Here is a 23,001-nt window from a genome sequence, read left to right on the forward strand (position 1 = left end):
TGAACCCTGCATTTAATGTTTGCATGCATAATCATTCACTCTTGTTTGCACTCATCTCATCATACATTCAGACTTCTCAGTCGCCCGTCGGCCGATCTGGGCTGCCTTGCCCAGCTAGCACTGCACATTTCCAGAAGCGAAGGATCTACCTTCCCTCCATAAATTGCACAAGTTTGGCTCAGCACTGACCTCCAAGCTTGCATTGCGTAAGTCTTGGAGGCAGTGTCCTGATGGCCCCAGAAACTACGCAATGCAGTTTGTTGGTTGCATGTCAGTGCTGACTGAAATTGTTCATTCCGCAGTTTCAGTCCTTAACATGCCAGGCTAGACTATGCATTGTGCAGTTCCAACAGTCAGTCGGCCTCCTAACATCCTAGACTATGCCTTGCACAGTTTTGGCAATCAGTCTCCCGACCTCCCGGTGAAAATTGTGCAACCTTCACAATCAATCACACAGGTATATTGCAAGACAGTCATCAAGTTTTTTTTGGTTTTCAACTAACATATTGCTTTACATGTGTTTCTATGTCTCTAGGCATCACAGGTGTTCATCTATCTCTCGGCAACACAAGTACAATGGCCTTCAGGAGAGTAGAGTCAAAGGACACCGTTGAGAGCACAACGGGGGTTACAGCCAAGCAAGTGTCTATGAGCTTTCCTACGTATGAAGACATCAAGTTGTTCGTAGACAAGGACATCAAGATAATATGGCAACAACATCACAGCAAGCAGAACCATCAGCAGCAACAAAAGGCAGCACACCCTCATGCGGCGAATGCAAGGGAAAGGTTGTTGATAACACAGAGGCGGATCAAAGTTGCGAGTTCAAAGAAAATCCACTCGTGACGAAAGCAGCTTTGGAGATTGAAGCTATGAGGTGACGACCCGACATGAAGATCACGCGAAGGCAAGGAGAGAAATAGAGAAGGAGTTACATGTGATGAAGCGGAAACTCAAGGAAGAACAGGAGCTGCATAGACGAGAGAATGAGTTACAGCAAGAACAGGTACAACAGGGGTGCAACATGCATAGACAGATGAAACTGCGCCAACACAAGTTATAGATCCATCCCAGCAGCTGGCATGGAGTAGACAAGGTGAGCAGTGTTGTTGATCCTATACAAGGGAATTCAGCAGCATGCATGTCATTGTGCACACGCATGCGATTCGACCCAATTGGCACACTCGTCGAGGCGAAGACAAGAAGCAAGTTTGACTGGAGCTGAACATGTGTTCCGACAAGTTGATGCGCACAGCCACCTGCACATGCTTGGGGATCAGCGCAGACACTATACATCAGCATGTTTCTGGTCCGGTCGCACCGAGGACAACCATGCGCATGCTATCAAACGAATTGGACAGAGGAGCCATATCAGTGTACTAGGATGCAACGGAGGCAAGAGTTCACTTTCAGCATGATGTCATCATTGAGTGCGCGGATACCACAACGGACCACCAAGCTTGGCATCAGTTCGCCACAGTAGACCATCACAAGGATGTCGAAGAGTTGGTCTCACCACAATGGTCCGAGTGTCAGTGATGTCTTTCATGGCTTGCTCAAGCCATTTTGTCTCACATGGGTACATGTGCAGATTGTATGTAATGTCTTGTCAAGTGGAAGTTAAAGTGTCGATAGTTGAATGTAACAATCATAGAGTATTTGAAGAGTCATGAGGGTAGATGAACGGTCACAAAGGGGAATGTCAAGGGTCACCCCATCCTTTTCTATAAATAGAACCTCATAACTCATTGCAGAGGCTTTCGGCCAGCCAAGCTTCCAATAGGAGTATCTTAGAGAAAGCTTGGACAATATTGTAACGAGCCTTGGCTTCTCCACTGTGCAAAGCTAGTATATCTCTTTGGAGGAGCAGGCAGTAGTGACTGTAACATTCCGCTGTCGGACTAGTGGTTGGTCATGGTTGTATTGTATTACTGGAACTTTCAACACTTAATATAACAGAGCCAGCATGTTTCATGCATATGTTGTTATTGTATTTTAGCTAACTTGTCTACTCTAATAATATATGTATCTATTTTCTTACGAATGCATGTATAGCTTTCCTATATAAGTATGTATGAATATTACTTAAACGTGTTGTTGGTTTAACCATCACTTTGGATTGCTAGATTACTCGATTTCCAATTTTTTATGCATCTTTGCTCGTGTGTTCCCTTCTTAACTTCGTGCTTTCACAGGTTTCCAAGGGGCGCACTCATCTCACCCCCCGTGTGTTAGAACCGCTCATGCACCTTCCTTGACTTATTGCATATGTCACACCCTTGCTACCAACAAGGACATCTTACTTGCCTCTACGTAACATCATGGTCAAGGCGATACCGTACGAACCACTGCTAGGACTCCTACACCAAACAGTCTGATGTCTAGTTGGGACTTCTTACCGGGGAGATCCCCTAACATGTTGGCGGGTCCATTACCGTCGATAGTTGGTCAAGCGAGTACCTCATCCCACTGTGATCACTCATCAAAATGAACCTCCTGCCAAGAAGACAATGTCTCCACATCTTCAATGCATGAATGATAGTTGCCAACTCAAGAACATGTGTTATGTAGTTTTTCTCATGTTCATGCAATTTCCTTGACTCATAGCATACTACCTATCCTCCTTGCATTAGAACTCCACCAAGTCCTATTTTTAAATCATCTGTACATACCACACACTCTTTGTCCAGATTTTCAATCTTTAGAACTAGAGTGTTTGTAAGCAATTGTTCAACTGCTCAAAACTAGTTGCACATTCCTTCGTCCATTAAAATTTCTTTCCTTTTCTCTACAAAGATGTAATAGGATAGGCAATCCGTGAGAAGTTCCTGATGAACCACCTGTAATAACCTGTTATTCCCATAAATGATCTGACCTCATCCATATTTATAGTAGTTTCCCACTCCATGATAGCTCTCATGTTTTTTGGGTCCACTGTTATACGTTCCTTGGAAACCACATGCCCAAAGTAATGAAATTTCATCTGAATGAAACTGCATTTACTAAGCACGGAATACAACTGATACTCTTTCAACAATATTAACATTGTTGCTAAATGTTCTGCATGCTCTTCCTCATTCTTAGAATATATCAATATATCATCAATGAATACTATCACAAACTTGTCTAGATAACGACGCAACACATATTCATCGAACACATGAAAGTATCTGGAGCATTATCCAAACCAAAAGGAACCACAAAAAACTCATAATGCCCATACCCGGTCCACAAAAGAAGTATTGTAGTTGTCCTCTTCTTTAATGTGTACCTAATGATATCCTAATCTCGGATCAATCTTGGAGAACATTGTTGCTCCCTTCAACTGATCAAAGAAATCATCAATCCACGGAAAAGGGTACCTGTTCTTAATATTCACCTTGTTCAGCTGCCTGTAATCAATACACATCCTGAGAGTACCATCCTTCTTTTTCACAAACAACACTAGTGCACCCCAAGGCGACACACTTAGCCTAATGTATACATTTCCTTCATCTGAAACTTTAGTTCCACTAACACTGGAGTGCTAATCCTGTACGGTGCCTTCGATGTTGGTGCTGCTCTCGGCATCAACTCAATAGAAAATTCCACTTCCCTATGAGGATGAAACTCTGAAATATCTGCTGGAAACACATCCTCAAACTGCTACAAAATCGGATACCTCTTCAAGACTTTAACATCCTCAACATCCTCACCTTTATCACTAGAAATATGAACTGAAAACAATACACATCCCTTCTTGCTACTATGCTTTGCCTACATAGATATAACCATTCTCACTGATGTAGTATTCTTCTTACTCTACAAGATTCTCTTCTCTTCGTCATCATCCAAGCACTCAATAGCCTTACCATAGCAATCCACCTGTTTGGTCAATTTAGTGTGTTCTAAATTGCTATTTAAAATGTCAATCCGGGTTTCGTAAACTGACGAAGTGAAGTGTACTATATGTACAAGATAACCATTTCCTTAGTCTTTTGTCGTTTTTGAGTTTTTTTAGTTTGTTTTTGGATTTATCTTTCCCTAATGTGTGATGCCGAAAATGAAAGTTAAGTATGGATGGTAATGGTGATTTCTACAGTGATTTTCCAAACTTAAAAGTGTTCAAAAAGAAAGCTTTAAAATAACTGTAATGAAATCAATTCTTAAGAGGAAGTAAATGTATCAAACAATGAACTAATGACAATGGCCTAGTATCCTTGTTGCTGTATGAAAAAGAAAGTAAAAACTAAACTTAAAGCAACTCAAAAACTGAAAGCAAAATCAACTAATTCACACTACTTCAACTTTTCTGATCCTTTACCCTTCAGCTCAATCTACCTTATGGGAAGCAATCATGAACAAGTTAAGCAATATGATATCTAAATTGCAGGAAATTAAATTGCATAAAGGAAACTAATCACACTACTTCAACTCTTCTGATCCTTTACCCTTCAGCTCAATCTACCTTATGGGAAGCAATCATGAACAAGTTAAGCAATATGATATCTAAATTAAATTTCATAAAGGAAACTAATCACACTACTTCAACTCTTCTGATCCTTTACCCTTCAGCTCAATTTACCTTATGGGAAGCAATCATGAATAAGTTAAGCAATATGGTAACTAAATCACACTACAATAAGTAATATTCTGATTTCTTACTAATAGAGTCACTTGACTATAGAAAGAAACCATAAACAAATGAGTAGTATGATGTCTAAGTAGCAGAAAAATAAATAAGCAAAACACAATTTGAAAAATGACAGTGCTAGAATTAATCTTCAGAAAATGAAAATTTGCAGGAAGGACAAGATGATCTCATATGTCAGTAGTTATCAAAAAGATGAAAATTTGTCCGGGCTGCCTAAGAAAACCTGTAGAAAAGCATTGATCAGCTGACTGCTATAAGAAAACATAAATGAAAATGTAAACAACAGTGAATTAAAAACATCAAAACAACATGTTATATACAAGCTAATGATTATGAAAGCAGAAACATAATAAAATCAAATGAAAACTATACAGGGCTTTAGTGCGCAAGGGCCCTCTGCCACCTCAGCTAGTCAACGAACAGTCACAAAAACGAGCTCAGGAAAGTAGTCTTCTCATGTATTAAAGCAGCAGAAAAATATGTAAAACAAAGTGCAGTGGGGTGATAATAACAACAATTCAAAAATTACATCTCCAAAAGCTTCTACACAGCGTTTATCAACGCGTTATTTATAATGAAAAAGTGTTGTAACTAACTAACTAAATCCTATGCTGTTAATTGCATTGCCAGAGACACGTAGATCTCCTCAGCCCGAGATCTAGCGTAACGGTCATCATGTCCATTAAATCTTCGGAGTGGTAGCTGTTGGATTCAGGTTACGGGGTTGATCTCCAGGTGTGCCGATATCTCCGTGAGCTGAGGACTGTGCCACGTAAACTTTCACGTGCTGAAAATAGAGACGTGCCACCGCTAAATTCCTTGGTTGGCTTTGCCTTTGACCCTTGTTGACCGTGACCTTTTATGGATGATTTGGCTGATCTGAAAGGACACGTTCCATGTACCCGTCACCTGTAGCTTGCCCATGTGGCTCGTTTCTTCATAGGACACCTGTAGCATAGCCTTTAATAAAATGGCTGCGGAAACCTGTGCTGGCTGCAGAAAATGAAGTTTCCGCAGCTGCCTGAACAAAAATCTAAACCAAACAACAGTCATAAGCATAGTTAGAAAACCATGTCAGAAGCTCTTTTTAGACTATAATGCAATGATTTAACAGCTTGGTGGATGAAGTAAGTGGAAAAAGAAGGCTGAGAGGGTGTATAGAAAGGTGCAGGTTTGAGGCTCAACATACCCCCACTGTGAAGGTGTTGCATGTCCTCCTGCAACCAAAATTTAGTTATTTCCCTCTAATCCATATGTTCTGAGGCTTCTGCTAGGACATCTAGCCCTCTTTTCTTCTTCTTTGGTGCTAACATCATCCTGGGTTTCCTGACTAGACATTTGAACTTGAGATTAATCAATGCTCTGCTTAACTTTTTGCACTTTTTCTTCAGTTTCCTGTTTTTCTTTTGCCACAGTCCTAAATGGAGCATAGTGTTATCATGGACAATCTTATCTACCTTGCTCTGCTCTTTGAGTGCTTCATTTTCCTGTTTGATATGCCTATTTAGGACTTCTAATTCAAATACCTCCTGTTTCAAGGACTGAACTTGTGCATCTAGTGGCAGAGTGGTACTCGGTCCTGCAGCTGATTGTTCTAAGGATTCCAGGTAGTTATATACCTCTTGCTGATTAGGATCTACCTCAGGTGTCTTTCTCGGACTAAGCTCAAAATCTGGTGGAGGAGGAGGATTGCTCTCTCTTTCCGGCCGAAAAGGGCTTTCATCATGTGGAGGACTTGGTTCAATGCTTGGCTAAGCTGGAGATTTCTCAAGTGTCTCTTCACCTAAATCAATAAAGTGAGGCTGTTTTTCTTGGGTTTTACTCACCTTTCCTTTTAGCCTAGTGCTCCTCCTTAAGTATGGATTAGTACTCTTTTCTTGTGTACTCTGTTTTCCTTTTTGCTTTTTCTTTGCTATAGCAGCAGCCTGAAGATGTACTAATCTTTCTGACAGTGGTTGATAATCCTCCTCTATGGATTGCTCAGGGGATGGATAGACTTCTTGGATGGTTCTTTTGCCTTTTTCTTTCTTCTGTTTCTTATTTTTAGCTCTATCTTCTTCTTCTTTTTGGACAGTTTCTTGAGTTTCTATGGTAGGGGAGTCTTGGACTGTAATGTTCTTTTCTTTCCTCCTACTTTTCCTTAGAATCTTTGGTGGACTACTTCCAGAGGCCTCAGATGGCTCTTGGAAGTAGTTTCTTGTCAAGAATTGCTCCCAAGTATCTTTAGTTTTCTTCAACTGGTCCTCAATAAGAATTTTTATGAGTCCATGATGGTACAGATGAGGTTCAATGTTGCCTATGTGTTTTTGAACTGTAATAGTCATCTTTTTCAAACTCAATAGCAGAAAATGAGGCAAATTAAGAGTGTGACCCTCTAAGAAATTCATCATCAGTCTAGCATGATACATATACATAGAACCAAAACGACCTTCACACGTGATAAATTTCTGGATAACTAACAGTAGACTAGACCATTCCTCTTTTAGTGCATGAACAGGGATGCCTCTTGTAAATACGGTGGTATCCATACCTTGGTTTTGTAGCATGATTCTCCATATCTGATCATCCACACTTCCATTTTTAAACCACCTTTCACCTTCTTGAGGTAGGCATGTGGCAGCTGCTACTGTGGCCTCAGTCACTGTGAACTTCAAGTCTCCAATATCCACTGTTTGTCCATCAAAAGACCGTGCAAAAGCTTTGGTCACCTCCTTGTTATGGCCTTTAAACTTTTGGATAAATCGTAACCATCTGGCTTTCTTCAGTAATTCCTTAGTTTGAGGATAACCTTCCAAGTATTTCGGTCCTTCTGGCTCTGCTCTTAGTAATTTTCCCATCCTCTGTTTGAATTTCAACTGAGAGCTCTTCTGCGTGTGAGGGTTCAGAGAAAGAAATGGCTCGGTTATAGGGTTTAGGATAGACTGTAGTGGTTGCAATCGGGGTTTAGGATAATTGTAGTGGCTGCAATCGAAAATGGAGAACAGGGAATGGAAGTACCTGAATTACCGGAGGAACAGAGGGTGAGCAACAGTAAACAAGTTCATAAAATAAAATGCGGGTGCATGCGAGGAGTATGGTATTAATGGAGTGGTAAACGAATGGAGTAACGTCGGGATTCTTTTGAATCGGATGACTGTGTATGAAATTTTTACACGTCTCAATGGACGGCTGCGGAAAATACGGATAAGAAGAACTGTAACAAAATAGGTCACGTCTTAAGAGTACGGGTAATAAATGAAAGTGCAGTCAGTCTTGAGTTTAAACTCGAAATAATCATGAGACCGTTGGAGAAATGAATGCAAGGTGTGTGGAGTGATATCGTGGAATAGGAGTGGCAATGGAGCCATCGTATCAAATCATTGCACATAGTAGAACTTGTTATGGTTTGATAACTATGCGTAATTATGACTTGAATTGTTATTTGATAAAAAATTGATCATACCTTTGGAAACTTTGTCATTTCTTGCTCAAGGCTTCTAACCAATTACTCTTCCTTGATGTCTTGGAGATGCCCCATGTCTTTAGCTCAATTGCACCTGCATTTCATGATTATTGCACTAACAGTTGACTGTAAATTTGAAAACAGAGTGATGCTAGCTGTGGAAATCGTTTCTGGCTGCGGAAATTGCTTCTGGCTGCGGAAACGGTTTCCAACTGCGGAAACTGAGGCAGCACCCACTTAACTGAACAAAGATAGTTAGAGAAGAACTAACTGAATGAAAATAGTCCTGAAAGGGACTTTTTATTGATGAAATGAAATGGAATGAGTGAAATGAAATGAAAATGAAGTGGAGTGAAGTGAAATGGAAATGAGAATGGGATGGAGGTGAAGTGAAATGGCAAATGAGATGAAGTGAAGATGGAAAGAGAAGGAGAGGGGATTTTTTTTTTAGAAAATATGGAGTGTCAAGTGTCCTTGATTTTCACTCCATATTTTCTGTATAAGACTGCCAATCTATGATTGGTTTTCAGGCTTATACGATTTTATTTATTTTTTTTTTATTTTTTTTTCACTGAAAAAAACAAAGGCTAGGCTGATGGGGAAGAAGGATTCTTCTCCACCAACCTTATTGCAGAATTCTCTTGGAACATTTTGACAAATTCCTCTTTTGAGAGTGGCTTATGATAAATTTTCAATCGGTGGCCATTCACAATGAGAGGAGTTCGAAATTCATCAATGGTCTTGATTCTTACCGCTCCATTGTTAAAGACTTTGTCAATCTCATATGGCCCAAGCCAATGAGTCTGAAATTTTCCTTTCAAGTCTTTAAACTTGGAATCAAACAGTAACGCCCAATCTCTCTCTTGAAACTTTCTCTCTTTGATGTATCTGTCATGCCACTTAGCTCTTTGATGTTGAACTAGATCAGTCCTTAAAATTGCATCTTGTCTGATCTCATCTAGCTCATTCAGCTGCTCCATTCTGTGCTTTTGGGCTTCTGATAGATTCATCCCCAACTGGACTGCCATCTTGAAAGTCTTGACTTGAAACTCAATGGGGAGCAGGACTTCTTTCCCATAAACAAGTTCATAGGGAGAATGTCCTGTTGTGTTCCTCCATGTAGTTCTGTAGGCCCATAAGGCTTCAGGAAGCCTTTCTACCCGATCTTTTCTGTGTAGATGAACAGTTTTGGTGATGATGCCTTCAAGAACTTTGTTTGTAGACTCCACTTGGCCATTTGCTTGTGGATGGTAAGGAGTAGATTTTCTGTGCTTGATTTTGTATTCTTCCATCAGCTTCTCCATCAAGTTAGATGTAAATTGACTTCCCTGATCTGTCACAATTTCTCTTGGGACACCAAAACGAGTAAAAATATCATCAAAAAGAAATTGAACAACTGAATTTTCAGTGGCAGAAGGCAATGCTTTGGCTTCTACCCATTTAGTGACATAATCAATGCATACCAATATATACTTCTTTTTTCTAGATGGTGGATTAATGGGTCCAATGAAATCTAAAGCCCATTTTTCAAAGGATTCGATGAGTACCTGTGGTTGTAATGGCATTTCATTTGAAAGAGTCGGTCTCCCAACTCTTTGGCAGTTGTCACACCTTTTGACATATTGTTTTGCATCTTTGAAAAGGGAAGGCCAATAATATCCTAAAGAAAGGATTTTATAGGTCGTCCTTTTGTCAGCAAAGTGTCCACCGCATGGTTCATCATGACATGCCTTGAGGATGTCAGGCATTTCATCTTCCCGAACACATCTTCTGATCACACAATCTAGCCCTGTTTTAAACAATTCATTAGAAATCCATAAATAACTTGAACTCTCCTGAATAATTTTTCTTTTTTCACCAGGAAATAGATGTGGAGGTAGCTTCCCTGTAACCAAATAGTTAGCAATATCTGCATACCAAGGAGTCTTAGTAGTTACTGCAAACAAATATTCATCTGGAAACTTATCCTCTACAGGAGAATCTTCGTTAGTATTTTGGATTCTATACAAGAAATCAGCTACTGTATTTTGTTTCCCTGGTCTATCCAACACAATAATATTGAATTCTTGTAAAAGTAAGAGCCATCTTGTAACTCTGCCATTAGTAACAAGTTTATTCATGAGATATCTAATTGCAGAATGATTAGTATGGACAAAAGTTTCATAGCCAGTTATATAGTGTCTAAACTTATTGATTGCATGAACAACAGCTAAGAACTCTTTTTCAGTCACAGTATAGTTTAACTCAGTGGGAGTCAAATTTTTACTGGTGTAGTAAATGGCATAAGGAACTAAATCATTTTGTCCCAACATAGCTCCTAGAGTTGTATCTGAAGCATCTGTGGAAATATGGAAAGGAAGTTTCCAATTCGGCCCTCTCAAAATGGGTGCTTCAGATATTCTTGTTTTCAAAGTTTCAAATGCAGATTGACAATCAGGATCCCATTTGAATTCACAATCTTTTGTAAGTAATTTGAAGAGTGGAGATGCTATTTTGGTGAAGTTTTCAATAAATCTTCTATAGTATACAGTAAATCCAAGAAAACTTCTAACATCTTTTTGACAATTTGGAATAGGCAACTTGGAGATGACTTCAACTTTGGATCTATCAACTTTAATCCCATCTCCTGAAATATGATGTCCTAAAACAATCCCTTTAGTAAACATCATAAAGCATTTTTCATGACTTAATGATAGGTTTGTTTCTTTACATCTTATAAGGACTTTTTCCAAATTCTCTAATGCTTCTTCAAACGAATTACCATAAACTGTAAAATCATCCATATAAACCTCTACACAATCATGGATTAGATCGGAAAAGATTCCTAGTACTGCCCTTTGAAATGTTGCGGGTGCATTACATAATCCAAAATGAAGTACTCGGTAAGCAAAAGTTCCCCATGGACAGGTAAATGTGGTCTTGTCTTGATCTTCAGGTGCTACCTGAATCTGATTATAGCCACTAAAACCATCCAAAAATGAAAAATACTTTTTGCCTGCTAAAGTATCTAATACCTGATCGATAAAGGGTAAAGGAAAGTGATCCTTCAAAGTTGCTTTGTTCAATTCTCTGTAATCAATGCATACCCTCCATTTACCATTCTTTTTAGGTACTATAACCAAAGGAGAAACACATTGGCTATCTGAAATTGGATAAATGAAGTTTACATTAAGTAACTTTTGGAGCTCTTCTTTCACTATATCCCTAAGGTTTGGATTCATCCTTCTCTGAGGTTGTCTGATTGGTCTACTGTTTTCCTCAATGTAGATGTGATGAATGCAAGTCTTAGGGTCAATACCTTTCATATCAGTATACTCCCATGCAAATGCAGTAGAATGTTTTTGCAAGATTTTGGTTAGTTCTTCCTGTTGTGATCTTCCCAAATTTTTGTTGATATTCAATGTTTTTCTTGGAAAGATCTCAATGGCGGAACTACCAAATTCTTCCATAGAGAAAAGAGACATTTGTCTAGATGATAGATACTCAATGTCAGAATCTAACTGAAATTGTGTGTGGTCATATTCTGAAGATGTTTCAAAGTTTTCTAATGTGTTCAAAATTTGACTATCTTCACTAACTTCAGAAATGGTAAAGACAGGTTGTATAGTATCTTCATCATCAATCCACTCATTATCTCCTATTTCTGTAATTGCTTTTGCTGGAGGATATAGATTGAATTTCTTTGTCGAATTACCATCAGAAATATACATATCCCCAGACCTACAACTGATGAAAGCATCGGCTGTGGCTAGCCAAGGTCTTCCTAAGATGAGAGGGTGTCCTCCTAAATTACTCTTGGGGGTTAAAATCATAAAATCTGCTGGATATTCCCAAGAGTCTAAGGAGACTGAAATGTCTTCTAATACACCATCTGGTTTAATAATTGATCGATCTGCAAGTTGCAGTAAAGTAGGTGTAAAGAGAAGATTAGGAAGTTTCAGCTGTTCCATAGTCTGTCTACTCATAATGTTGATATCAGCCCCTAAATCAATCAAAGTATTTGGAATTTCAACCCCATTGATATGTGTTTTGACAATTGGACTACCGGGATCTACATACTTCTGCATAGTAATTTTTCCCATCATGATGTCTGCAATTTTCCCTACTAGGTGGATTCTTCTTGTATCTTTAGGTTTCCTTCCTAGTCTTTTAAGACTCAACTCCTTTATTGTTTTTGCTAGAATAGGAATCTCTCTAATGGCTTGTAACAAGGGAATCTTGATACAGACATTCTTCAATTCATCTAGAAAATCATAGTCAGGCAACAAGATTTGTTTTTCCACCCCTTTGTCAATTTGTAATCTTTCAGGAAAAGGAGGTGTGAATGAAGATGCAGGTTGCTCAACTATAGGAGTTGTGGGGGTTAGCTCTTTTTCTTTTTCTTTCTGAGTGTTTGGGTTTTGAAGAAATGCTTCAGAACCCTTATTGGCTTCAAGAGATTCTTCCTCAGAAATGCTTTGATTTTGGGCATCTATAGAAGGTTTATCTAGAACTTTACCAGATCTAAGTTGTACATCATTGAGAGGAACAATCATATAGGCGGGAAATTGTTGACCTTCTACCATGTAAGCATTTTGAGGGTTTTTATTATTGGGGTTTGGCAATGGCTGAGAAGGAAGTTGATTTGACTTCTGTTGGAATGGAAGCAAGAGTTGAGAATTTGGGTTTTGTTGAGAGGGTTGTTGTTGTTGAAATGGCAATGATAGTTGTGGGTTTTGATTTGGAAGTTGTGGAGCTTGTTGGTTTTGAAAAGATGGAGGATATTGATAAAATTGAGCACATCTCCCATAAGGATTTTTCATACCTTGTACCCATGATTGAAAAGGATTTTTAGCTTGGGACCAAGGTTGTTGCCAAGGATTCCAATTTGGTGGGGGTTGAAAGTTCATAGAGTTGTTAAACCCTTGATTTTGTTGCCCCTGCCAAGGTCTCCTTGCAACAAAACAAAGAGACTCAATTGTATTTGGATCTTCTTGAAAGACAGCTTTGAGCCCAGGAATTGAAGGACAATCCTTGGTCTTATGATTCTCTGAACAAATCGCACATGTTTCTACAACTTTTGCAACCAAGGGACATTCTCTGAGAGCATGTTTTTTCCTACATTTTGGGCAGAAGATGGATAAAGCTTCAGCTTATGCTTTCTGCTTATTGTGGATCTTAAGAGTGTCTAGTTGCTCACTAAGACTCCCTAAGATATCAGCTTTGAATTCATCAAGCATATTGCCAATCTCAGCCCTACTTACTGATCCAGTTGCAGATTTGTTTGCTCTGATGAGAGAAGGATCTCTAGGCCCTTTTCCAGTTTTAGATTTTCCTCTAGAGAGCTGGACACACAGTTCTGCTATGTCATGAAGTGGAAGTTGAGATATGTCTCCTTTTCCCATCATGTTCAAAATATCTATCCATTCATCTCTAATGGCTTTTAATAGAAGGGCTTTCAAGGTCTCCTCATCTAAGTTACTCATTTTTGCTCTTTTCAGATTGTATTGGAATCTTTCAAGTAAATCCTCCAAGTTTTCATCTTCTCTTTGTACCATTTTAAATACTTCATCCTTGTGGTTGGTAGGCATACAATAATCCATGTATCTATCCAGAAATGTTTGTTTCATATCATTCCAAGTCCTAATGGATTGAGTGAGTAATCCCATGAACCATTTCAAAGCAACTCCTTTCAATGTTGAAGGAAACAGTTTGAGTTTTTGAGAGTCTTCCAGATAATCATAGGTTCGACACACGACCTCAAACTCAAATAGAAATGTTTCAGGATCTTCATTTCTTAACCCATGAAAGTTTGGGAGGACAGATGGTGAAATATTTTTCATTGTTGCTCGAGAATCCTCATCGACTATAGGAAATCCAAATGAGTTATCTCCATCCCTATTTCCCCCATTGTTACCTCTACCTCCTCCATTATTTCCTCCTCCCCCTCCTCTACCTCTACCTCTACCAAATCCGTTAACTCCCTCTTCTGTCATGGTAGTTTTCTCAGAGATTTCAGAGTCCTCTGGTTCCTCTACTAATGGTGAACGAGGAGGAATTTCTCCCTCTTCTTCCTCAGATGATTCTACTTCTTCAATTACAATGTGTCTCCCTGTAGAAGAAAAGAAAGGATCTTTTCCTAATTCAGATTCGATGGATGGTGAGGAAGAGTCTCCTAACTCAACTACTGTCTCTTGAATTCCAGGAATCCTAGGGCTAGGAGTATAAGTTGGAGATGATGGAGGTGTCTCTGGTCTATTCCTTGAGGTAGAAGGAGTTGTAAAAATCGAACTCTTGGCTCTAGCTAAAAACCTTCCCCTAGAATCTCTTGCTCTATGCATGTCACTTTTTTTTTTTCTTCAAGTCGGGCTAATAATTCTCTTTCTGATCTTCCAGGTCACTCTAGGTGCAAGAAGAGAGCATACTCAAGAAACTATTAAACCAATAACTTTCTCTTTTCTGATCCTCCAGATCACACTAAGTGCAAGAAGAGAGCATACTTTGAGAGGTTATCAATTTTCCTTCCTTGAAATTTTCTTGTTTTTTTTTTTTTTAAAGAAATTGGCTACCTAATTTCACTTCCCCAGCAACGGCGCCAAAATGTTTGGTCAATTTAGTGTGTTCTAAATTGCTATTTAAAATGTCAATCCGGGATTCGTAAACTGACGAAGTGAAGTGTACTATATGTACAAGATAACCATTTCCTTAGTCTTTTGTCGTTTTTGAGTTTTTTTAGTTTGTTTTTGGATTTATCTTTCCCTAATGTGTGATGGCGAAAATGAAAGTTAAGTATGGATGGTAATGGTGATTTCTACAATGATTTTCCAAACTTAAAAGTGTTCAAAAAGAAAGCTTTAAAATAATTGTAATGAAATCAATTCTTAAGAGGAAGTAAATGTATCAAACAATGAACTAATGACAATGGCCCAGTATCCTTGCTGCTGTGTGAAAAAGAAAGTAAAAATTGAACTTAAAGCAACTCAAAAACTGAAAGCAAAATCAACTAATTCACACTACTTCAACTTTTCTGATCCTTTACCCTTTAGCTCAATCTACCTTATGGGAAGCAATCATGAACAAGTTAAGCAATATGATATCTAAATTGCAGGAAATTAAATTGCATAAAGGAAACTAATCACACTACTTCAACTCTTCTGATCCTTTACCCTTCAGCTCAATCTACCTTATGGGAAGCAATCATGAACAAGTTAAGCAATATGATATCTAAATTAAATTGCATAAAGGAAACTAATCACACTACTTCAACTCTTCTGATCCTTTACCCTTCAGCTCAATCTACCTTATGGGAAGCAATCATGAATAAGTTAAGCAATATGGTAACTAAATCACACTACAATAAGTAATATTCTGATTTCTTACTAATAGAGTCACTTGACTATAGAAAGAAACCATAAACAAATGAGTAGTATGATGTCTAAGTAGCAGAAAAATAAATAAGCAAAACACAATTTGAAAAATGACAGTGCTAGAATTAATCTTCAGAAAATGAAAATTAGCAGGAAGGACAAGACGATCTCATATGTCAGTGGTTATCAAAAAGATGAAAATTTGCCCGGGCTGCCTAAGAAAACCTGTGGAAAAGCATTGATTAGCTGACAGCTATAAGAAAACATAAATGAAAATGTAAACAACAGTGAACTAAAAACATCAAAACACCATGTTATATACAAGATAATGATTATGAAAGCAGAAACATAATAAAATCAAATGAAAACTATACAGGGCTTTAGTGCGAAGGGGCCCTCTGCCACCTCAGCCAGTGAACGAACAGTCACAAAAACGAGCTCAGGAAAGTAGTCTTCTCATGTATTAAAGCAGCAGCAAAATATGTAAAACAGAGTGCAGTGGGGTGATAATAACAACAGTTCAAAAATTACATCTCCAAAAGCTTCTACACAGCGTTTATCAACGCGTTATTTATAATGAAAAAGTGTTGTAACTAACTAACTAAATCCTATGCTGTTAACTGCGTTGCCAGAGACACGTAGATCTCCTCAGCCCGAGATCTAGCGTAACGGTCATCATGTCCATTAAATCTTCGGAGTGGTAGCTGTTGGATTCAGGTTACGGGGTTGATCTCCAGGTGTGCCGATATCTCCGTGAGCTGAGGACTGTGCCACGTAAACTTTCACGTGCTCAAAACAGAGACGTGCCACCGCTAAATTCCTTGGTTGGCTTTGCCTTTGACCCTTGTTGATCGTGACCTTTTAAGGATGATTTGGCTGATATGAAGGGACACGTTCCATGTACCCGTCACCTGTAGCTTGCCCATGTGGCTCGTTTCTTCATAGGACACCTGTAGCATAGCCTTTAATAAAATGGCTGCGGAAACCTGTGCTGGCTGCGGAAAATGACAAGTTTCCGCAGCTGCCTGAACAAAAATCTAAACCAAACAACAGTCATAAGCATAGTTAGAAAACCATGTCAGAAGCTCTTTTTGGACTATAATGCAATGATTTAACAGCTTGGTGGATGAAGTAAGTGGAAAAAGAAGGCTGAGAGGGTGTATAGGAAGGTGCAGGTTTGAGGCTCAACACCACCTCGGTCCTGTGAATGTACAACCAATCCATACCCATTACCATATTGTATGATCCCAACAGAAGCACATTTAGATGTGCTCATGTAGACATATTGATCAGCTGAAATGCACAAGATCTCACCCATTGATGAACTCGTTTCTTGGTACTTGTAGCCAACTGCACCAACCAAGACTTTGCATGCACTTCTTTATTCAAACCACACTTATCCACTAGGTAAGGAATGATATAACTATAGTTAGATCTAGGGTCAATCAAAATCGAAACAACTTGATCGCAAAAATTACCTTCCATCTCGATAATAGATGCTTGATGATCATCCTGCCTATTATCCAATGTTGCATAAATTTGAGGAATACTCTGTCCAACATCCCCAACTGTTTGTACCTCCTGAGCAATGTAAATTTGCAATCTACCACCCTGATGTTGTGGACAATATCTCCTGTGATGATCCTTGCCACAAGTACAACACTGCAAAGGCTTCCTACCATCACCTTTGTTCTGCTCCTTAGACTGAAATCCCTATCCTCTGTCAACTGCATTGAACTTCTTGTGTGGCACTACACTTTCATTGTCATTTGTATCATGAGGTTTTCGTCTCTTCTTAGCCCACTTTACCTTATTCTTCTCATGACTTTTCCAATCTTGCTTAGACTCACTCTTACGCTTTGATTGCTCATAACAGTGCTTCAACTTTCTGATGACTTCCTCCAATGATCTAGGCTCATAAAAATCAATCCTGTCTTTGAGTGATACCGCCAACCCGTTGATGAATCTCTAAATCTTTGCTTTCTCCTCCTTAAGATAAGGCACACATCTCAACAACTCTAAGAATTTGCTAGTATACTCCTCATCAGTCATAGATCCCATCTTCAACTCATATAACTCCTTTGCCCTATCATCATAGTATCTTTTAGATATATAATTCTTCCTGAAAAGTCTCTCGAACTCACTCCAAGTCAGCTCCTCTTCCCAAATGCTTCGAACATTCTTCACATATTCCCACAAAATGTTTGCTTTTCCTTTAGGACTCAAAGTAACTATCCTAGCTTTCATATTCTCCGATTAATCACGCAATTTGAAAAATTTATTCTTCCCAAGCAACCAAGATTATGCATCTTGTGACTTCTTCATTTCTCCATCAAATGTAGAAGGCTTTGCTTTCTTGAAATCCTATGGAAATTAATGCTTCTCATTCTCCTATATGGATGGTGTAGGTGATGATGATGTTGTCTCTCTCTGAACTAGAACTAGAATAGAACCCACAGTCCTTACCCCTCCTGTCATGTGTATCCAAGAACTTACTACTCTGCTTGTATCATCCATGTCAAACCTATATCTTGAATGAGACCTGCTGCAATATGACCCATTGGTCCTTTCCACCTGTCCATGACTAATCCTAAGCGGTCCCTGTCTCTACAAATCTGATAGACTCTAAAGAATCACTACATTGACCTCTGCTTTCTTTTCCTATGCCATGGAAGGTCTTTCCTATGACCAAATGATCCTTTCATTATCCACCTTACAACTTTTTATCTTTGCTTTCAAACTTCTCAATGTATCTGCTGTATCAAGGGGGTACTCATCACCATGTTGTTCATCTTATTTGTAGGGAGAATCATGTGAATTGTAGTCCACCATTTTTCTAGTCATCTTGATATTCTACTTCCTACAAACATACCATGTCAGATAAACCAAATATAAACATGATCAGCATAACTTAGTGAAGTTTAGGGGAGGCTATCTCGCCTACAAAATCAGTGCATATTAGCATGATACATGTCTATACATAATCATATCAATATATTGACATCTTGCATGATAATTCTAACTACATATAATGACCTTAGGCATGAAAACCATAACCATGATAATGCATGCATACCAACCATATAGACACTGACATGCATGCATGACAAACACATTTCGTCCATCTAGTCCAAGTGTTGAACCTAGGAGTTCTGATACCAATATGTAACCCACCCCTCCCACATTTACCTAGTCTCACCGACTTGCCAGGGTAAACATGAGACGAAGAGTTACTATGACATAACCTGACCTCCAAGCTTCAATTATGAAAGTGGGCCGACAACGTACGGTAAACTGGTAACTCACCTCATCCCTTAGGGATACAAGACACTCAGGGGCCAAAGAACCACCCCAGATGACCAAACCGGAAGTTGGGGATGCATTTCACACACTTTAACCCCTAATTGCATGCATGAAAATGCCCCCATGTGGTTATAGGCCTCCAATCGCATGCACAAGCCTGCCTAGATGCGGTTGTGACCCAAATTTTCCAGTTCAAAGGGTGCAATCCCGAGATTCGAGCCTAGATTCCAGGTCAGACTCCAAACCACTGCCCAAAATGTCTTGGAATTTCTCAAAATCAATAATTACATGACAACAATGCTAAACATACAAACTTAAAGGAATAACTTGACCTAGACTACCTAGAACATAATAGACATTTCGTCAAACACATGGAAAACATGTAAGCTACAGGTCATGAATGAATATCTGATCATAAAAGTTTGAGATTCATCTAAGAATCACCAAGAAGGCCCTATGCCCTCTTCAAATAGTTGCAATGACAACTATTAGTCAATACATTCATCAACTCGTCAGTAGCTAAACCATTCATCACATGAGCCATAGAAGATACACATCATATGAACAACATATAATTGTAAAACAACCATCATATAAACCATGGAAACTCATCCCTAATATTGCCAACATAATTGCTACAAATATACATGAATAAAAATAGAATAATAGTTATTATTAACATATGAAATTACCAACCAAGTCAGGGACTTCCACGTACCACCAGACCATAGATTGGGCTAAACCAAATATCTCTTTCAACCAATCACCCCTGCGATATATTCCAAGCGTGAATGTGGGATATCATGGAATAAACCAGGAAAAACCAAACTAGGGCTTCCAGAGGCCAAACAATCTCGACCCTTAACCAGTGATTCCACCTCACGGCCGAACATCACTAACACCAACCAGATCAGTCTCTACCCAAGTTGTCCGGGGCTCTAGGAACTAGTAACTCCGCCCGCAACCTTCCAAGGCTCGAGAGCGTTTTCCAACCCAACTTTAGGACTAGTAACTCAATCCACCAAGGACTACAAAGTGTTTGTCCAATCTATGCTCCCAGAATATCAACTCAACCCAAGTTGTTTGAGGGCTTCTAGAGTGTTTGTTCCAACCCACAACCATAAGGAATTATGAGCACCAACCAGAAAACATTAAAGTGGATAAAACCACAACACCGCGGCTATCCTGGAAAAGGAAAGGCAAGGTTAAAACCATTGTCAATCTAGGTAATCCTCCGTGCCAACGACAAAACATAACCAGATAATCACATGCATATACCATGCACCCATAAATCAATATGGAGATCTTACATGCAACCTGTTACTTACAAAGCAATCTGGCTGTAGTTGTGATCCCACTATCCTCTTGAGCTTTCCTACCTTCCTTTACCTTCTTTATCCAATCCAAGTGAAACTATAATGCTCCAAGCATGCTCCAAGAATGCTCCAATGTTTCTGTAAGTGTGCAAGAGTGTGAGAGAATGAGATAATAGAAAAGAGATCCAAGTTAAAATTGAAAAAAAGCTGTGAATTGAACCTCAAAAGCCTTTTTATCATTGAGACCTCTATTTTTCTTCATTTTCCTTCAATTTCCTCCTCATGCAAATCTGTGACCTTTCATCTACCTTTTCTCCTATTTTCCTTTATTTCATAAATAAAATTCCAATTAATGCCACTTTTCCTTTGCCAATGTCTTTGCCAATTTCCATAGTCATTAATTAATCAAAAGTGATCCCAATACTATGTTTTGCCCAACATTCGGCTTGGAATGCATGTCACATGACCTTGTTCTTAATATATTTACATAGGAAAATTAAACAGGGGTTTTTATAAGTTAACCATAAGTAAACAAGTGTTTTAAGGGATCAACGCTCCTACCTTGTTGTGGGAACCAAACCAAAAGGCCCAACAATGCTCCTGCCTAGTTGTGGGGACCAAAACAATAAGCCATCAATGCTCTCTCTGCACTAGATCTCCAAAACGGTGCAAGAATTCGACTGGATAAGCATATATCCAGTCCAATTTAACAACTTTGGTTAAAATAATCATTGTTTATTAAAATAATGATTGATTTTATTTATCTTAATCATTGTCGTGATACGGTCAAGAAAGTGTCTATATGAAACAAAGGCCAATCATAAGGAAAATTACATAAACAAAGCTCTTCACTAATCACAAAGGAGAAGAAAAGAACTTATGCCAGAATGTTGCCAGAGCTGTGACCACAATAAACTTGTGCATTCACACCAGTGAGCATAGAGGTTAGGGAAAAAATCAAGGGAAGAGGCTTGGAGGACTCATCAATGTACTCCAGTTCAATCAAAGAGCAATAGTAATGAATATTTTCCCCATATTCATCTCTCATGTTTCTTTGATATGTTATATGATTGATGTATTATGTTGCACTAATATTGTTTTGCAGGAAGATTGAATTGGTTTCTTTCTCCGTGTGCAAGTGAAATAGGAGATCCAGAAGAAAATATCTTGGGGAGATCTTCCTAGAGTTGGCATTGCCAAATAAAGTTAAGGATCTAACATTAAAAGCTATGTTTGTTTCCCTCTTCTTATGACTCGAAGTGATTAGGATTGTCTATTTTCTTTTGTTCCACTTCTTGATGCATGCACACCTTCTGGGCAAGCTCTGGGAAAATATTGCTAGAATTAAAGTAACCTACTACTGTAGGTGAAATTCTCTCTTAAACAACTTCAGAGCTATAGGAGCAAACTACAGAGCTACAGGGGAAGACTGCAGCGCAACAAGATCATACTACAGGAGCACAGTAGTAGACTACATAGCTATAAGAACCAAAATCTCAACCATATCTCTCTCCTTATTACTCTTTGGTTGAGGTAAGGAAGGTGCTCGCTATCCACCTTGTATCAATCCTATTCTTTGAGATGGAGGCAGAAAGGGGTAGAACCTATAGGTAGATGCAAATTACAAAATGTAAAGCGGTTAATGATGTTGGAATCACAGAGGAGAAGATGAAAAAGGTGGGAGAATAAATATCCAACCTCAAATTTCTTGAAGCTAACATAAGATATCATTTTGAGAAGGAAAGCAACAAGTTGAGGACCTAGTTGCAATAGACACAAAAGTTGTTGCAAGAAAAATAAAACCAGATTGCCACACTGGCCAATCTCTCCTCGGAAGCTATATGTTGTAGAAACCTCTCAAAGACTCATTCTTTTTTTTTAAAAGATCAATGGTGTCAATTTTAGATTAAAACATTAGCACAAAAAGGTTCCCTTCGCCTACAGAATGTAAGACAACTCATTGATTTTTGCGTTCAGTGCAACATTAAGGACAAAGCCAGAATTGCAAAATTCTACATGCATAACTTAAAATTGCTTGACATGAACATGGGACCCAAATTCTTAGTTGGGTTATGCATAATTAATGGCCCTAGCCTCATGGCTAAGCCATGAAGAAATTAGAGCATGGTAGGTAAATAAATTATTAGTTAAGGAAGTAGATGAACCACTATGGGTCAGGGTAGTGCTTCCATCCCCACATCTCCTCATTACCAATCATAAGCTCATACCATAAGATCCTAATCTAGTATCAATCTATAAGGAAAGGCAAGAGAATTCCATCCTCCACTTTGAGGATACCTTTAGGCTATTGGGTGAGGAAACCTTATATGCATGTCAAAGGAGATGGCACACACTGTCATATAGTTTGAGGATGAGAGAATACCATTCACTTGAAAGGTTAAGGACTACATTAGCCAAAACTCCTTTGTACAAGAGAATCATCCAAAGACTTGGAGACCACTGGATATGACTCAAGTTCATTCCTCCCTTAATGTTAGGCCTACAGGAGCATCAAAATTAGGAGGAAGAGGGATGGGAATGGAGAGGGATTGAGGAAAATGTAGGTTTCCATCCAATAGAGGCTACAACATATGACATAGCATGGGATGTTAGACAAACCATCAGGGGGATGAATGAAGTGCAAAAAAAATAAAAAATAAATGAATAGGTTGCTTAGAGTATGAGCAACAATTTCAATATGGGGTATGATGGGTCTCCCAAATAGGTACAACTTAAGGCCCATCTAACCTTTCTTAGACACATTTAACCCTTCCTTATACACTTAATAATGTATTTTTCAACTTTAATATGTTCTTAGGAAGGTTAATAGATAATTGCCATATCTTATGTGTCTAATGTAATTCTTGCGCAGTATATTGAGAATATTTGATGTAGATCACGCAAGACTCCAACCAAGAGAAAAGTATGGGGCTTGTCCCCTACTAAAGGATGGTCAAAACT

Source organism: Pinus tabuliformis, chromosome 1_2 (assembly GCF_031772625.1).
Source record: "Pinus tabuliformis cultivar Carrire ecotype Pingquan chromosome 1_2, CPIR1, whole genome shotgun sequence".
Classification (NCBI taxonomy): Eukaryota; Viridiplantae; Streptophyta; class Pinopsida; order Pinales; family Pinaceae; genus Pinus; species Pinus tabuliformis.